The sequence below is a fragment of the Triturus cristatus genome, chromosome 12, assembly GCF_964204655.1.
Source record: "Triturus cristatus chromosome 12, aTriCri1.1, whole genome shotgun sequence".
NCBI lineage: Eukaryota > Metazoa > Chordata > Amphibia > Caudata > Salamandridae > Triturus > Triturus cristatus.
Window position 1 is genome coordinate 298,559,259 of NC_140595.1, and position 19,111 is coordinate 298,578,369.

At 42.7% G+C, this 19,111-nt stretch overlaps 1 protein-coding gene across 1 annotated transcript in view; it reads right to left on the minus strand.

The window, feature by feature from the left end:
- Positions 1-19,111, minus strand: part of EXOC3L1 (exocyst complex component 3 like 1) — a 146,609-nt gene that overhangs the window by 117,444 nt on the left and 10,054 nt on the right. The window lies entirely within an intron of this gene.

Consider the following 19,111-nt stretch of genomic DNA (forward strand, 5'->3'; position numbering starts at 1 on the left):
AGGGTGTTTCACTTCCTGCTTTTAAAATGAGCATTTCTAAAAGCACAATATATTTTAAAAAAGAGCTAATTTGTTTAACACCTACTTTACTTCCAGCTAGTAAAGTATGTATTAAAAAAAGCACCCACTGGCAAAGCCAATAGGTATGGGCATGGCAAGATGGCATGATGGTTATTTTTTCTTGCAATCATATGCCACAAAGAAAAAAGAACGGAAAAATAAAACATGTCACCAGATAATTGTGGTGCTCATAATCTTGAAATAAAGTTTTAAATTGATAAATAAGAGCCACATTTAATTCTTATAGAACAGCGCAGGTGCTTCCTAACAAGGAGATTTACTTAAAACGGGTACAGTAAGTTTTTGCTTTAATGCATATCACAAAAAATATGTTTCCTGTGGGCGCAAAGAAAAGGAGTTATTGGCTTTGATTTATGGTAACCTGACCTGAAAATATGGTTTAAAACTACACAAATGAGTAAAAGAAATGAAGCAGTGGTAAAGCCAATAAGTCCTGCTTTAAAGTGCCAAAGCATATAAACACATGCATTGGCAGATGCCGTGTACTTGCTTTAGATACACAAACAGTTTATCACAACAAAGCCTGCCTGTTGCATTTGCCAATACTGTGAAAATACATCAAGAAAGGATTGCTTTCTGTACAGCATGCATACAGAAAATAAAGAACTGAAAGTGACAAATATTCTGATGAGTGAGGGCACCTTTCAGGCGTAAAATAGTCCAGTATGCATTCCAACAGAATCACTTCCCAGAAGATGGAATTATACAGCAAATAGCCAATGGCATGAGGTGAGAAAAATCCCCTGGGTGCAGTCAAAGTCCACTTGATGTATACTTAACAGAAACTGGTAACAATACGTCATGCAAACAATCTTGCTGTCAAGACAGACCTAATGAAAAGGGGAAAAAATGGAAAGGAAAACCCATTGGCTAAAAAGGTATTGGCCCACGGTCCTGGCACTGAAGCGCACTTCTTTTAGTGCAGATGTGAACATATGATCAGGCAAATTCCATCACTCTCAGTGCACGAGAGCAGTTGACTGAGGAGGGCTGAGCTATTGCCCCCTGCTAAATGCTGTAATGAGTGGAAACAAAATGTGAAAGAAAATTAAACAGATCAGTGGATGAAGATGGCTGATCCAACCCTTTGTAAATATGGATGATTTTTTTTATTTATAATTCCTATTTATTACCCTTATTACATGAGACTAGTGAGATATATAAAGCTGTCTAAATGATTGTGAGACATAAAAATATGTACAGAATTTGTACCTTTAAGGTAATCAATCAATCAATCAATCAATCAATAGCTTTATTTCGATAACATGCATCATAAAAGCATTGTTCATAAACTTGAAGTAGTGCTGAAAAGGTACTCTCTCCCTATTTTGAGCTTAACTCCACTGAGCGACGCTGTTCTGGGACTCGGGATGAATATCGGGCCAGAAATTTTATATAATTGGGCCAGATCTGGGTTTATAACTTTATCGAACTTTGTGAAAGATGGAGTATGGTTGACTATTGATGAGATGTCCACCTTAGTTCGTGGAAACTTTTTTCTTATGGGTTCATATGTTTTATTGTATAAATCCTTGGCTCAATTCGATTTAGCTCAAAATAGCCAACTATCACACTTAACAAATGACCTTTTCTGGTCCCCACTTTTTAAAAATCCCGGAAAATGGAGAAAAAGCTTCTTCAATATTGGAAGACAGAAACAGTCCCAACTGTAGATGAATGCTATCAAAAAATTAAGAAAGTCAGGAAATCCGAATTTATTTTTGCACAAAGGATTGGGGCATTGATTAAATTCACCAAAATTTGGGAATCTAATTTTGACTAAAACTATCTTTTGATTGTGGTAGATAAATTTCGATATTCGCTACTATAATTTAAATCGTTGAATTTTCTCTATGTATGTTCTCGGGGGTCTCTTTCTCTTTGTTTTCTGTTGATGTACTATGTTTAGATCCAGCATACTATTTATGTATGATCAATTGGGTTATCTGTTCTAATGGATTGCCAAGAACCCAATAAAAATTATTTTAAAAAATAAATAAATAAATAAAAGCATTGTTCGACAGTTGTGCAAGAAAAATGAAAAATAAAGGTAATCTTTAGATCATGTATCAGCGGAGCCCCCCATTGTGGCAGTAAGGCAGTGTCCCTAGCAACGGAGCATCGTCTAGCAGGTTAGAGATGTGAAAGCTGCAACCTATTTGTATTACATTAACATGGCAAAACCATTATATTCCCTAACATGCACATTCATGGCTCCTAGAGGGCAAAAATCGGAACCTATACTTTCCGACATTCCGATGCTTTGATGCTTGTTAGCTTACAGTTAAAAACACTACATGCCCTCAATGCCCAGCTCATGACTACTATAAGATCTGAATCTGCTTTTCTAGGTCTTGCCTACGAAATAAGCACAAACTGCCTCATTTGCAAAAAAGACCTATTGTTGGTTTTCAGAGGGCTTAGAGCCAACCCGTTGCTTACCCGTTGGTTGGCGTGTTGCTCATTTGCTTGCTTTTTATTTGTTTGTGTGGGCTTTCCATTCTCTTCTTGTGGTTGTCCCTGCACCGCAGCATAGCCTTAATACTTGTGTCCTTCCACTGCGTACTTTTCAGGTGCTACCTTTTTCTTTTTCGTTATGCACTCCATGAGAGTGCATGCGTTTTCCAGCTATCTCTGTGAAATGCTTTTTCTTTTCCCCTCGGCCTTGGACTGTGTCGCACTCTCCTATCCATGTTCTTCCCCGCACCCCTCTGTTTTGCGCTTGTTTGCTTCTCCCTTCCTCTGCAGCTTTATTGTTCATTTCTGTCAGCTCCCTATTACGCTCACATCCTGCCCCGTATTATTGCCCTCTTCTTCCACCCGCGGTCTTCTTTTAATTTATTTATGCTGTGTAATGTGGAGAGCCAGGTAGTAAATTGCTAGCGGTTTGAGTGCCTTACAAGATCTTTTGCACTACTATTACTTTTTTTTTATTTACTGATTGATTTTGGATCAGTAAATGATAAAAAAAAAAAAATGGTGCCCGCAGCATTATGCAGACACGCATGCGTAGTACAGCAAGTGAGTGCCTACAAAATGATGAGGTAACGCAGCTTTAAAAAAAAATTTGACTCACACGGGACCCGGATGATGCCTTGTCCCCTTAGTCTGCACATTCCTGCGATCCTGTTCTACTGTGATAATTTTGTCTCTGCCACCTGCCCTCCTTCCCCCCTCCTGTTACTGTCCTTCTATGGATCCCTCCCTGCTGTGATGAGCACCTTTTGCCACTTCGAATTTTGCTGCCTTGTGGGTTTGTTCGTTGTTTGTTTGTTTTTCATCACTTAAAATGAAACCGCTATATGTGATGTTTGCGACCTCTCAACGCCGCCAGTGACACTACTCTGCAACTTGGTTATTTGTTGTTGTTGCTTGTATTGGTGTGGTTATGATCATGTCATTTGTTGGCGGCCGGCCTGGAGGTTGTAGGCCCGTGTCTGTATATTTTTTGAAATTTGTAATAAAGGTTATAAAGGTTTCAAAAAAAAAAAACATTTTGAAAACTTTTTGTCTCTGCTGTGCAGCGTGGATAAAAGGCAGTGGCAAAGCCAATAGGTTCCGAAGGCAAGCTCTAATGGTTTTGCCAATGCTTTGATTAACCAGTCACAAAAATATACACAGTGAATAAATGGAAACCCAGCATTTGAAAAACTTCTTGTTACCCAATGCAATATCATTGGTAAACCTATAAACAGACTAGAAAACCCAAGAAAGGTATTGCTGTCCGTTTCCAAGATTCTTGAATGTAGATGTGGCTGTCGACGGTTTCCCTTTACTGCAGCCATGCTAAGTAGTCCCTCTTTCAGTCATTCCGTCTCCTGGGCGATCAATTATCCATTAGCAACTCATTGGAAACTTGGCTTTTTGTCAATTCATAAATCTGTTTCCCGCTAAATACCATATGGCTGCAGCTTAGCGGCGGGTGCCGGTTAGGGTAACAGAGTGTGCTACAAATAAATAAATAAACAAGGATAACATATCCCTTGTAACAGGAAAAGTCTCATCCTGGTCTCCAGCATTCATGGGCCAGGTCCAAACCACCGGGCAGCAGGATCAAGCCATCACTCAGCCAGTGTCCTTGTTTTCTGCCCAAATGGGCCCCAAGTTTAGATTGTCCAGTAGACTGTACTGCATCAGGGTGGAAGAAGAGGTGGGGTCCTTGGTGGTTACCTTAAGCTGCACTGAGGACTAGTTAGACTAGTCACATTTTAAGTCCAAGAATTCCTTCTTTATGTTCTGAGGTTCCCTATGCTTCGCCTGCATGGCTCAGGTCTGGAGATATGAAAACCCTGGTCACTAAACTTCACAAATGCTCTTTACGCACCTGTTGCGTGGCAACCGCGCTGTGAGACGTATTACCCATCTCCAGCGCTACATTCCCAGCTCCCGGAATCCTCCTCATCCCAGGCCCTCTTGTAGGGAGACAAGCGGATTCTCACTTGCATTATACATATATTTCCCAGCATCTCCTGCCCCAGAAAATTAAACTACCCCCAACATTCTCTGTCTCAGCAACAGGTGGGACCAGTAGCCTGGGTCTAGAACCTCTTATCGCATTTTCCATCCAATTTGTTATTCCAAAAGTAGCATGAGAGACACAGCACAATCCTTGAGGCACACATGCCTGTACGTTATGCCCCAGCTCTGTGGGCTATGTCTCCAGCTGCTATTCTGGTATCCAGTCCTGTAGCCATCTATTCCCATTGTGCTACCTTTGACTTCAAGTCCTCTACGCAGCTTTCCCTAGATGATCCCTTGCTTTAATAAATGTGTAATGGACTCCACATCATCCATTAGGTCTGATGGAAAAGTTAGATTCGTAAGATGGGTGTCATCGGGTCTTATGTGACGAGTATATCTGTTAGGGCTAGAAAAACGAGATTTCTAGATCTCTGTGGAAGACACAGCTTCGATTCACCATCGTTACAGACCACCTACCTCTCAGTTGTCATCTCCAGTATCCCCTCGCGAAGCAATCTCTGCAGTGGTCATTCAGCAGACAGACTCCCAAGGCTAAAGCCAGGCTGGCCCTGGTCTGGGCTCATCAAAGCCCCCCCATCTCACAAGTTGCCACATTGGCTTGGTGGCATGAGATCTGTCTCGCAGTGGTTCCGGTTTGATGCAGGGCTATCTCCAGATTTGTAGGCTGCATTGCAGTGCTCACTCTCCGTTGTGTCGTGGCTTCACTCGGGAGCCTCTCTATGCTCAGCCTACTGTGCTTCCAAAGTTGGGATCGCAAGCTCCAGCTACGCAAGCTGGCGCCATCTTAGATTTCTCAGCAAACAGAGTTTACCTTCTCTTTAATAGCTCGGTCAACTTTTTGAACCCACCCAGGTTTCTAAAAACCAGAACCAGGCCTAATGTGGGACCCGTGCCAAGGCATATCTACAGCCCCGCGAAGTACCACGCATCAGGGGTTAGACTAATGCATTTTAATGCTAGTGTCCGCATCACACACTAAAATGCATAAGTTACACATTTGATTACCTCCTTTACCATGTGGGGATTAACGAGGCGCTGTGCTGTCCTAAAAAGTGCTGGTGCGCAGCACTTAGTGTGTGTCCCCACGGTTCTCTGCATCACGCTGCCTTCCAGGCAGTTCACATTGTAATAGCCTGTTGGTTGGGCTGAGGCAGCTCATTCGGATGTTGCTATGGTGACCTGGGACCCGGCCAATCTTAGGCTCACTTCTTGGGTGCCTGGAACAGTAAAAACAAGGTGTCCGGCGTGGCCAAGACTGTCTGGAATCACACATGGCATATGGCACTAGATCAATCCAGCTGCGGGTGGCATGGAGAAGCCTTTAAATATACAAAGTGCAAGTGCCGGGTCTAGCCTCACATGGACCCTGGCGCCTTTTCTTGTTTTCCGGCTCCTGAAACTACTGAGCTTAAACACTGAGTTGCCATTAGCCATAAGGAACCTCCATGGACTCCTGCGCCTGTCAAACCAGGATATGGGGGGTGCAATACACTCTTGCAGCACAGGTAAGGTCACCGGCAAAGCTGAATTTGTGTCAGTGGTTGCCAGTGGGCATCACCGGCACATATTCTTGGGGACTGAAATTCTTCCTACACTATTTTTTTTTTAAACGTATTTTCTGCCAGACATCCTATAGTATATGTTGCGTGATTACATTCCCACAGTGTCATTACGAGTCATTCCCTTCTTTGCCTCCACGCGCCCTGCCTAGAGCGGATGTCTGTCACCTGTAAAGAATGACTGACTGCCAGCAGCCATCAGGAAGGAATGATTGTTAGGACAACCACGCCATCGTCCTGTTCATTTCTAAAGGTGCAATGCACTGCTCACTTACACAACTCCATTGTCATTTCTCACTCCCCCCCCCCCCACCCCTTCCCCTTTACAGTTCACAGTCACTTCGATCTCCAATGTGCAGTCCATCCAGGAGCTTGGAGGCGCCATGTAAGAGTCAGGCATCAGGAGGTCATTGGTGACAGCGGGCATCATCTCCTGACAGCACATGGCACTGTGAAACCGTGCTCCAATACTGCCCCGCCATTGCCTTGCAGTACCAAAGAAGGCGGTGTGTAGTGATTACAAGGACACGGACTCTCACTGTCCAGTTTGTCAATGAGGTTCCTTACACAGTGTTTCGTGATCCTAAAGTTAATTACCTTTGACACAATTCTGTCTCTACTCACCATCAGGAAAGTGCATATTTTGTGCTTGAAGCCATTAAAATGGAAAAGACCGAAAGAGCGGTGGGTTTCAGAAAGGAAAGAGTCTACTGTGATTCCTTGTAGTTCTCTGTTCATATTAGTTTGTTTTTCTTCATTTTGATTCTTCTTTGCATCTGTGAGTGATCAAAGGCTCACACCTTTTAATTGCTGCCTAGCACCGGTCATCACACATCTTCAAGTGGAAGTAGTTGAACGGTGGTTGTTAAAGGTGGATGTGAAGACGTCTTTTTCAAAGAAAATCCTGCAATACCTTGTATGGCAAAGGAATGGGCCACTATTCTGTATGCTTGAAGTGTTTTGTAGGCAAATTTTTTATTTCATAACCATTTTATTTCATATATAAATAGTAAACATCATGAAATGCATATCGAGCTTTGTACAACCGAGTATACAAAGGCAACGCACACTAAAATCAGATTTGAAAGCGCAAGTTCTACAGTGAAAAGTGCAACGCAAATATGGATGAAAGAAGATATTAATTAATTCAGTCTTATATTGAAGACTGTTGTTGGGAAGCAATATATATGGATGAGTCACACAGCAAAAATAAAATGTTACACAAACACAAGGAAAACAAGAAAATGTCATACGTAAGACAAATGAAACTTGGCAGCTATCTTTTGCTCGCGAGAAAGTGTCATTCATAGTTGCAGAAATGTCACTCATAATTATACTGAAATTATGAAAATGTCACACATTGCCATCCGAAACCTTGGCAGATATGTATCTACCAAAATGGAAGTTATCTTAAATGATCAACAAAACAGCATGTGTGGCACATAAGGCATGCGCCAGAAGAACTAAAGACATGGATGTCAGTTAGGGGTCGCAGCTGCGGCCCCTGGCTTGCCTCTTGCACTAGAATGCCTTTGTATCCCCTGGCCTCAGAGGTGGCAAAATCAGTGCTTGGAACACAGAAGCGTAAAACAGGAGTAAACCCTTTTGCCCAGTTGAGACCGGGTGAATTATGATAGCAAAACAACAATGTCTCAACCAGTAATTACAAAGGCAATTAAAGTGAATGCATAAATCATTAAGGAAGAGAAACAGGAGACCAAGATAAGAAAAAAAACATTATTATTATGCAAATGGTTAGGATAGCACTATATTACAACTGAATTAAAGTAGCCAAAAAACACACCAATTGTATACTGACCATGCTCAGTGCAAGTGATAAGTGCAGTGACACAAGTGATATATATACAGCGTGAAGCAGCGCAAAATAGAGACAAACAATAATCACAATCAAATAATATGAATACAATAAATAATTTGTTTTGAGGATTTAATCCTGCGGTGGCCGTAAATTACACTGGAATGTCGACGGTGTTGAGACATTGTTGTTTTGCTATCATGGAACACAGAAGCAGCTCATGCTAATGGACGTCCTTTGATGCTACATTTTTCTGGTTTTCGGTTACATTTTTATTACACAAACAGTGAATAATAGTATTCACTAGTAATGTAAAGAAATGGAGAATAATTAGCTGAAATATGGCCCTACGGGACAGTTACAGTAAGTTAAAAATGCTTTTAAATTAATGTTGTATGCATGCATGCTTGTAGGTGAGAGTTTATCTGAGAGAGAGAGTGTGTGTGTGTGTGTATATATATATTACCTACTGGCGGTCGCCAGTAGGTAGTTATAGTTAGGACCTATGTTCCATAGGAAATCCGCAACATTCTATTTGGAATAACTTTGGCACCCGGTGACGAATCTTTGCGAAATTTTCAAAACTTTTGGCCAGCTCCGGTCCACTCTTATCCTGAGAGTCTCGGGATGATTCGTGTAGTGGGGGCTGAGAAAAAAGGGTGGTCCCAAAACGTGTTTTCCCCATGCAATTTCCCAGAGGACCTTTAGCCGCAGCTACAGCCCGAACTGCTGAACGGAATTACACCAAATTTGGCAGAAAGGTAGACCTTGGTTCATATATATATATACATAAATATATATCAAAGAAAAGGTCAAATGGTGTGTGATGACACTTCCGCTACCCTGGCATTTTGGTAGATTGACGCCCATGACAAAAGAGTTGTAAATGGCAAGTAGTAAGGCACCTTTTGAACTTGCTGTCCCTAAAATATCTTGCTGCAAATCAACATTACCTGTCCACACCTAAACATTTTCTACCACTTATTATCTTAGGACCAAAGACAGCTTTGCAAGCTGAGAGTGCACACTACAGACACAACCATAGTAGTAGCACCATCCCTGGTGCAGTAAACGCAAAGCTGAAACTCAGATTGCTCCCAGGTCCATAACGTAACTCACTCCATCTGCATACACTTCAAGACCACTAATGCACATGGACGTACATCACCTCAGTAGTATAGCTCATACTCTAGTTGTATCAGCCAGGCTAGCTTGAATCCAGTTGCAAAGTGAGCAAGGGACCCACGTCTGGGAATACCCTGCCAACGTAGGGCGAACAAAGCAAACACAAGGAGATGATGAATGGAGCGCTGAAACTTTCAAGCTAGCCTGGCTGATGAGGGGTGTTGTCCCGAAATTGGTCTCAGGATGCTTGCTTTCGGTCCAGGGAAGACCTGGCTTTGCAGTTCAGGCTGGACTGTACCCACGAGGAACAGGGTCAAGACTGATTTGTATGTTTGATTAGCTTTGAACTGGGGTGGCGAAGTGAGCTACAGAACTATGCTGGATTCAACCAAGATCTAACAGTGACTGGGGGTGAGTGTCTGAAAAGTTTCAGCACCCCGCCCATCATCTCCTAGTGTTTGCTTGTAATGCATAAGACATGAAAGAAATACTAAAGGTGCATTTGTACACTACATCTTCTCCCTATTAAAGCTTTTGGGTAAAGAGCAATTGTGTGATAACCTGGAATTATTATTGAAAGTGAAAGAGTTTTGGTCGTCACATTGCTCAAAAGACACCATATCATTATCTTGAATGGGAGATTCAACTTGAGGTTTCTCAGTATTAGGAACATTAGAACTTACACCTGGTAATTAATCCAAGTTAGTAACAGGAAGAGCTCTTTCGCCAATAGGCAGACCCCCTAGGATTTTGCAGCCTTGGGTGGCAAATTTTGCGGCCTAAAAAGCTACATTTGTGTGCCAAAACTCAAAATTTGCGGTATTTTTCAGAGGCTAAAAAGTATGCCCGCCACAAAAATGCTGAAGGCTTGTGCTCTCTCACTGCTGGAGACAGTGCTATGTCACAGTCTGTAACGTTGCAGAGTCTCCAGTAGCACATCGCCTGGAATTGGAGGATGCCAAAGAGAGCAGATATGAAACCAGATCTTTTTAGCATCAGACATGCTAAGTGTGCAGGGCAGCAGAGGCAAGGAGGGTGGGGATGACAGCAGAGAAGGTTGAGGGTCTGTAAAAAAAAGAAAAAAAAAATAGGAGACGATGGGAATCCAAGTGAGAGGAGTGCAGTGGAGGGTTGAGGACAGGAGAGCCTAAACGGCCTGCAAGGTCTGCAGGGGACACACAAAGGTGTGAGGCAATTGTTCAGGAGGGGGCTAGGTGAGTTTCAAAGGCAGGCAACAGAGTAATTTAACACCTCTGCTGGCCTGTTGCTCACCCTCCCTTTACTGGCTCAGTGGAAGCACAGAGCCAGTAAAGAGAGGGTGAACAGCAGATTTCTTTTACATATTTTGTGGGCACTCTTGTGAAAATCGCGGCATTTTTACATAAGTGCTGATTTCGCATTTTATTGTAAATCGCGAAATCCTGGAGGGTCTGAATAGGTGATATATCACATAAAAGATGAGATTTGTCATCTGTTTCGTCATTGATAGTATATGTACCCAACAAGATCTTATTTGCTTGGTCATGAGTCAACTTGACAATTGCTCTTCAAATTCACTACCCCTTTGTATCCAAAAACAGGGATCCTTTAGTAACTTTCAACACTTGTACAGAAAGTGAGTAATTTGAAGCACCTTTCTTAACCCTAATAGGGTTCCTAACCACGACTCAATCACCTGCAATAAATTCTTGATCTCCAGATTTATGTTTTGAGTCAAAATATTTCTGCACATCTTGATGTATTAAAACCGTGTTCTTTATCTTTTGCTTATTGCGACAAGCCACACACAAAATAGTTTGATTTTTTAAAAATCTTTCAACCAATCTGTACAGAGATTCGACCCTCTGTTCTCTATTTCACAGCAGTCTAAAAAGGAGAAATTCCAGTGGTGTGGTGAAGTGTGACCAGATGTTTTTTTAACGTACTAAATAATCTACTGATTCCTTGTAAATCAAATCAGATTGTATCCCCTCCTTAACACACCTATTCATTATTTCAACAAGGCCATTAGAAGACGGGGAATACAAAGCCACTCTAAGGGGTTGATTCGATCTCGGTTGGAAGGCTCCAAATCGGATTCAGAATTGCCTATAACCGATCCGGAGCCCATGTTTCCGACCGAATCGTTCACAGTTCTGAAAGACCAGGCCTGGAAAGCCTTAGCGCTGACTGAATCATTCGGAGACATAGATCCGTCTGGAGCCGATTCGTACAGCTCTATGGACTAGGTTTTCCGAGCGACCAAGTACGATGACCGATTCAGACAGCCTTTCCGACTCGGTTTGTCCAGATCGAAAAGGCTTCCGGAATTGGTCTTTGGGGGCCCATAGCAGGCCCCCTTCACCCAGGGCCCTCCGAATTGGGCCTGTGGGGGTACCCATGGTTCACCTCTTCCCAACCATGCAAAGTGTGGCAGGCACCAAGGTGTGCCACCACAGGGTGCACGATTATCCCCAACCACTCCTTTTGTCAATACTAGCCCGTGTACGCGTTCGGTACACAGGCTCTCATTGAAGTCAGTGGAAGTCCGACCAAATTGTATCCGGATACATTCAAATGCATCATACTCGTTCGGTCGGACTCCCCCGATCTGAGTCGTAAAGCATTCTGGACCCGAGTCAATCGGTATGCTTTCCGAACGAGATCGGAATCGGGCCCTAAAATGTTTGACTTGATATGAAGCGAGAAAATCTTTTTTATTATTTGTGACAAAATGTGTGCCATTGTCTGTAACTAACTCTTTGGGACTTTCTACAGAGTTAAAAACTGTGGACAAAAATGTTATCACAGACAATGTACTAGGTGAGGATGTGAACTCAAACTCAACCCACTTGGAGTAGTAATCAACCAAAACCATGATGTATTTCTTACTGCTTAGTAACAGGTGAAAGGGACCAGCAAAGTCTAATGTTGATTTGGATCAGGCCTCCTCGGGAATTGGAACCACAAGTAAAGGTGTTTTACAGTCTTCCAATGCTTGTCAGAAAAAAGGCAAGTTTGACAATCATTAACCCACTACAAAACATCCTTATCCATTGTGGGCCACCAGAAATGTTCCTTTAATTCCGGCAAGGACACCCAACTCCTAAGTGTCCTTCATGCACCACCTGAATTAGTTTATTGCACAACAAAAAAGGAGGAATGCGGAGATCAGACCTCAAATTCCTTTAACTATGGACAATTCACTAAAGATCTGAGCAAAAGTTGTCAGGGGTGCAGGAAGGGACCGTTCTTTGGGCCAACCATACACTACCATATTTTTAGGGGCTAAAAGACTTTCATCTTTATCCAGAGAATCCATACAATCCTTGTGAGAGATAACGCCTTGAGAACCAAAACTATCCTTAATGTTAGCTACAACACATTCAATCTCACCATTTAAACTATCAGAAGCATTGTGGCACAATGGTTATCTTGAAAGGCAATCTGCCCTGACGTGGTCACCAGCAATGTATTTGATACAGAAATTATATTCATGTAGACGGGATAAAATGTGAACTAATCTGGCCGACGCTTTTCCAGTCCCATTGCCATTTAGAAGATTTAACAGGGGTTTGTGGTCTGAAAAAAAATCAAAATGGGTACGCCAAAAAATTGTCAAACTTTTCTACCACCCAGGAACAGGCAAGGGCCTACTTTGCTACAGTTATATTCAGTTTGGTTAAGCGCTCTTGACGAAAATCCAATAGTGTGTCCTTTACCAGATACCCACTGTGATAATGCAACACTTAAACCACGTTGACTAGTATTAACTGCTAAAAAACATTTCTGACCAGGAGTAAATGACAAAAGTACAGAGGCATTGACAGTCCAGTTTTTAATTTCTTGAAATGCTTTGTCCACATCTTTGTGCCAAGTAAAGGAAAAGCACTTCTTAGGCAATGAGCGTGAAGGTTGTACTACCGGAGCATACCCTAAAACAAATCTTGAATAATACTCGGTCATACCTAAAAAAGATTTTAACATGCCTTTGTCTTTAGGAACTGGCACCTTTGAAATTGCTTGTGACAGAGTAAACGTGGGTGAATACCTGAAGCAGACATGGTATGACCTAAGTATTCAAGACTGTCCCTGAGAAATTTACATTCGTCCAGACCCAAAGTGACTCCTGCAGTCTTAAAAATGTTCAACACTTTTTCCAGTATAGACAAATGTTCAGCTCTAGATTTAGAAAATATTAAAACATCTTCATTTGCCTGTACTACGGCAATTCCCCCAGTAAATGACCCATGAACCTCTGAAACACACTGGCCGCAGAGGCCAGTCCGAAAGGCAACCTTATAAACGTATATGCTCCAACTGGAGAAACAAAAGTTGTGAGATCTGTGGACTCTGGTGTTACCGGAATTTGCTGGTAAGCAGACGGTAGGTCTAAGAGGATAAAGTAATTAGAAACACCACTACCAGCCAATACGTCTTGGATTTGGGGTAACGGATGACAATCTACTAATATATTCTTTTTTAGTGTGTGCAAGTCCGCATATAAGCGAATGTCCCCATTCCTTTTACGCACCACCACAATGGGACTGACCCATTCAGAAGAGTCAGTCGTTGGAATGACACCCTCACACACCAAGTTATCCAGTAATTTTTAAAGATTGTCTCTCACACTTAGGGATAAGGCTCTAGGTTTATGAGCAACAGGAATCACATTGGATTTTAACTTAATCAAATGTTGAAACTTAGTTACTTTCCCTATTTTGTTATCAAAGATCACAGGAAATGCAATTACAATTCTCGGCAAATCTTTTTCATCCACGGAATCTGTCACAAGCGCCAGACTTACATCATTCAATTGTAATGGATTTTCGGAACCAGGTACATGGTTAAGTCCCATCTTAGTTAGGTCTTGCCAACCAACAATGTTCTTGCCTTTGATGGTAACATAGACCTTTGTGCAGACTCGTCTGAACATTTTCAAAAAACATAACCCGACATGTCAATCTCCTTGTCACCATAAACTTTAGGAATTATGTCAGTTTCTTGAAGTTAAACATTTAAAGACCAATGCTTCATGTAAAGTTTATCAGAGATTATAGCTACTGGAGCTCTAGAATCTGCCATCATGTCAATGTCAAGATTATCTAAAGTAACTTGACAAAATGGACCCTTAACCTTCTGATCCTGAAGACCAGTTACTCCTGAGTCAATAGTTAAAATCAACTTATGAAATTCACCCTGTAAACACTCACTATGAACACCATCTCATATTTCATAACTCGCCTGTGTTTTAACATTACTGACTTGAATGACCCTGTTACCACTGCGCACAGATTGGAAATGACCGATCTTGTGACATTTTACACATTTTGTGCCCAACACCAGACATGTTGGACTGTTTCCTGAGTGTACATGTGAACCACACCTAAAACACATTGCAGAAGGTTTCTTCTGAAACACTCTATAACCTTTGTTTTTGACTGACAAAGCATTAACGGACCCATCATCATGAATCGCAATAATTTGAGAATTACTTGAATTGTCATACAAAATGCATTTAGACTAAACAATTGATCTTTCTATACTTTTAGCCATGTCAATCCCTTCTGCAAGTTATGGATGTCTGCAACTTAAAATGAGTTATTGTATTTTCTTTGAATTACAGCTTTAAACAAATTGGTCTCTGATGTGAACATCTAATAAAGCTCCAGAATTACAGTTAGCGGCTAGATTCCTTCAAGCAGAGATGTATTCCTCAACTGTCTTGTCAGGATCCTGCTTCCCTTTCATGAAATTGAATCTCTCAAGCATTCTTCTAAAACATTTTTGTACAACCTCTGAACTGCTTCTATACCGACATTCCATCCATCACCATTTCCTGTAGGTGGAATTAAAACTGGCAACTTGTCAAAATACCTGTTGAACCTCACTACCTAAATAACTAAATAGGAGATCCAATTTCCTGCTGGGGGAATAATTCTTTGTGTCTATGGCCACTACAAAGTTTTCAAAGGAGCGGAACCAAATATTCCAGGGCGTTTTTGGCTTTAGCGATGTTGGTAAAAATGCAGCCAAATGAACAACTTGTTGAGAGTTAGCCATGCTGAATATAAATATAAGAATTTGAGATCTTACCAAATATCCTGTTATGCGTTACTGAATACTGATAAGTGATTTCTCATGAGCACTTACGACACATGCTCAGAACTGATGACAACAGCTGCTCAGACTGAACAAAATGCTTCCAAAGGAGAAGGAACTGAAAACAATGAGTAAATGGCCTATCCAAGATGGCCGGCAAAACGTGCAATTGGGTATGATGTCACTCCGTCACCCGGTAGTGGAACAAAGTGTCCTGTTCAAAGGACGCTGCAGGTAGTCTTGAGGCAGTTAAGGTTGCCTGTGATCCCAAGGAGTGATCAGCGCGCTGAAAAACTGCTGGTACACAATCTACTGATCCAAATGAAACTCCGCGATTCCTGGAGATGTCAAACCAAGTAAAGCTGACTCCAGCGTGTTAAAGCAGAATTTCCGAAGTCCGATAAGTAATGAAAATAAAACATGAAAATTGTCGAAAAGCACAAAAATTGGCGAGTAACTGCTCGCATTTCTAGCTCACCAGACAAGTACACAGCCATAGGCTGTACATTCAATAATAAACATGTTTACAACCGCAAGAAACTACTGCAAGCACATGCCATTCTGGAATGTAGGTATGTGACACATAACACATGTAAGAAATACTTAATGTGCATTTGTACACTACAACTATGTAGTTCCGCTTGAAATATCAGTCATCAGATCAGGTATGGATTAAACCCAGATCTGTGACTGGGGGTGAGCGTCTGAAAAATGTCAGCACTCCGTCCATCATCTTATTGTGTTTGCTATGTTCGCCCTAAGTGGCCAGGGTATGCCCAGACGTGGGTCTCTTGCTCACTTTGCCACTGGATTCAAGCAAGCCTGGCTGATGAGGAATGAAACTCCGAAACCAGTCCCAGGATGCTTGTTTCCCGTCCAGGGAGGACCTGGCCTGGCAGTTCTGGCTGGACGGATCCCATGAGGCACAGGGTCCAGACTGATTTGCATATAGCTGGGTCTGAACTGAGGTGGGGAAGTGAGGTAAAGAATGATGATGGATTGAACCCAGATCTGTGACGGGGGTGAGTGTCTGAAATGTTTCAGCACTCCGTCCATCATCTTATTGTGTTTAAAGTTTTGTTTGCTACATAAAATCGATGAAGCTACGTGCACCAAGCCAACCAGGACTGCAGAGTGATACATTTAGAAGGGCATGTGAATTTTTCCACAGTGGTAGGCGAACAGCAAAAAACACCAAGACCTGTTATCTGTGGCTGGAATCGCTTATTTTAAGGCGTTGTATGATTTTGTGGGCAGGAACAGTTCCTCTGCACAGCGCCAGCAATATTAAATATGAATCAAGCATCTCTTAAGAGTAAGGAAGCTTCCAGTTAGGCAGACCTCTGGGGAAAGAGTATGGTTGCTCGGAGGATGGTGGAGGTGTGTCCTGGCAAAGAAAACGCTGGGATTTTAATACTAGTTCAGCAGCCAATGTTCATAAGAGCACTGCAAGGGAACTTCACAGACAGCTGAAGGGAAGGAAACATGACCCAACCGCCAGGGACACTTGTGTGCAACTGCTCCCCATGTGCCAGTACTTTCCAAAATACATTCAGCAGCAAGGGGGTAAGAGGACAAGTGAACTTTGTGTTTGAATAAGTGACCAGTGTATCAACTACCAAACCCACACTCCTGTTGGTGCCTGCAATTTTTACAAAGAATGAGAAATCTTGTAGTACCAGTCCGGGTGCTGAGAGGGGATCCAGGAGTTTCTCGATAGATGGTGGTAAAGCAAGGTGCCACATTGACCTTCTCAACCAGACAGTAGGGTAAATGGCACTGGTAGCCTTTGCCAATAGCAGTTCTGAAATGTACCCTCCGGCAAAGCTAATTCTGTAGTCGGAAGTTAAAGAGAGTGCATATGGGCTTCAAGTCAGGATCTGTAAACATTCAGAGGTCCCCTCCATCATTGGCACCTACAAGCTCGAAGAGACATAAATAAGGCTCCTAGTTTTCCAGTTTTACTGATTTTTACAGATAAATACAGCCAGAAAACAATGTATTTCCTTCCTTTGTGCCTTTTGTTAGTGACTCTCCATGCTGTCCTTCATGAATTCCTGGCCAACAGCTGAAGAGATAGACAGCATGGGGATTTAAAAGACAGGATGAGATATTCTTAAATACAGTGATACGCTAAGATACGTTTGTATATAATGCTAATATTGACCTGAGGCTATAGTGTTTTGTTATATTTGACTGCTTAAGCTGCTAAAATGCTACATGCATCAAAGTATGAGTGCATGTTTTCCCGTTAAATAAATAAGGGAAATGTACCATTTTAGGACACCATTTACTCTCAAAACACAAAATAAATATGGATAAATGCCAATAAGATGGCCAAAAAATAAATACAGATAAATTGAGACTGAAATTTAAAAAAAAAAAAAAACATAAAACCGGGTGCCCTTGATATAAACAATAGAACGTCAGAAGCGGAGCTGTGCAGTATTATCTATATGGCACTGTTAGAAATGGGATTTCTGGTTGGCTAGGGCTTGCGCCAAAGCCAGGCAGAAACCACCACTCTAGTCAGGGCTGGGGAGTTACAAGTCAAAGATAACCCCTGCTCACCCCCTTGGTAGCTTGGCACGAGCAGTCAGGCTTATCCCGGAGGCAATGTGTAAAGCGTTTGCGCGCGCACCCAGCAACAACACCCAAGGCCCACCACAAAAGAAACTCCACACAAGGTATTATATGAAAATAGCCTTTGTATTATACTAAACACATTAGATGATAATCACACAATTTACACTGTGCCAACTGGCACTGGGCAGAATTTTACAAGGGACGATTTACACGGGACAGGGCCACAGGGACCACTGTCAGAATTAGCACAAATCACCAATAGTAAATGTAGAACATAACACAAATTAGCACTGTAGAACACAACCAGTAACTACTGGCGCAATAATGAACTCAGCGTCATCACACAAGCCTCAGGTATAAAACCTATCCTGCATCCATCACAGGGGGCATAAACACATTATGCAATTTCTCATTGGTCTAACGCATTAGACCTAACCACCTACGTATACCTACACTAGGGGCGTATATCGCACAGGGAAGTACAATCTCCCTAACACCAACCTAAGCAGGTAAAACAACCTCCTAGGCAGAAATCCTATCTAGAGGTATAAAATACAGGGTGCGCAAAACATACTATACCCAGTACATTTCCTAACACCATAAGCATGAACACAGGGTGCGCAAAACATACTACACAGTACATTTCCTAGCACCAAAATCACGTTAGAGTCCAGGTTGCGCCAGAACCTAAACGTAGCAGCTGGCACTAAGTGCTGCGCAGCTGTGAAGGTCAGGGGGCGAAGGAGTGCATCTCACTCCTAAATCACACATGTTCCCCAAAGTAAAAGAAAGACCTAAACGGTGCAGCTGCCCACTACTTGCTGGGCAGCTGTGAAGCGATTACAATGAGGCCTGGCACCACTGTGCCATCTGGACACATAGTTAGGCAAAACGTTGCAGCTGCCTGCGCTCTCGCAGGGCAGCTGGGAAAGGAGCAAGGGGCCCTGGCACATCGGTGCCTTACTGGGGCTATTAAATCACGACTGCCCTAAAGACTGTGGCACCCCTGGGGCTGAAGACAAATGGGCCCCAATAATAAAAGCATTGGCCCCTCTGGGCCTTTCTACATCATTGCAGTTGCCCACTGTCTAGCGGGGCAACTGTGACCATCGCGGCACAAGGGGACTTTAAAGTACTTTGCCCCCAGGTTGGAGCCACCTAGGCTCTAAGAACATTATGACAAACGGTGGAGCGGCCCGCAACGGCGGGTCCGCTCATGAAGAGGCGCTGTTGCTTTACTCAGCGCGGCCCCTCTGGGCCTGGATACATCGGTTTCCCCACAACGGTGGAGCGGCCCGCTCTCCAGGCGGGACCGCTCAGAATCAGTGCCTCGACCGGCACCTCCCCGCCCCCTTGAGCCCTCACTCACCGGCTCGGGGGG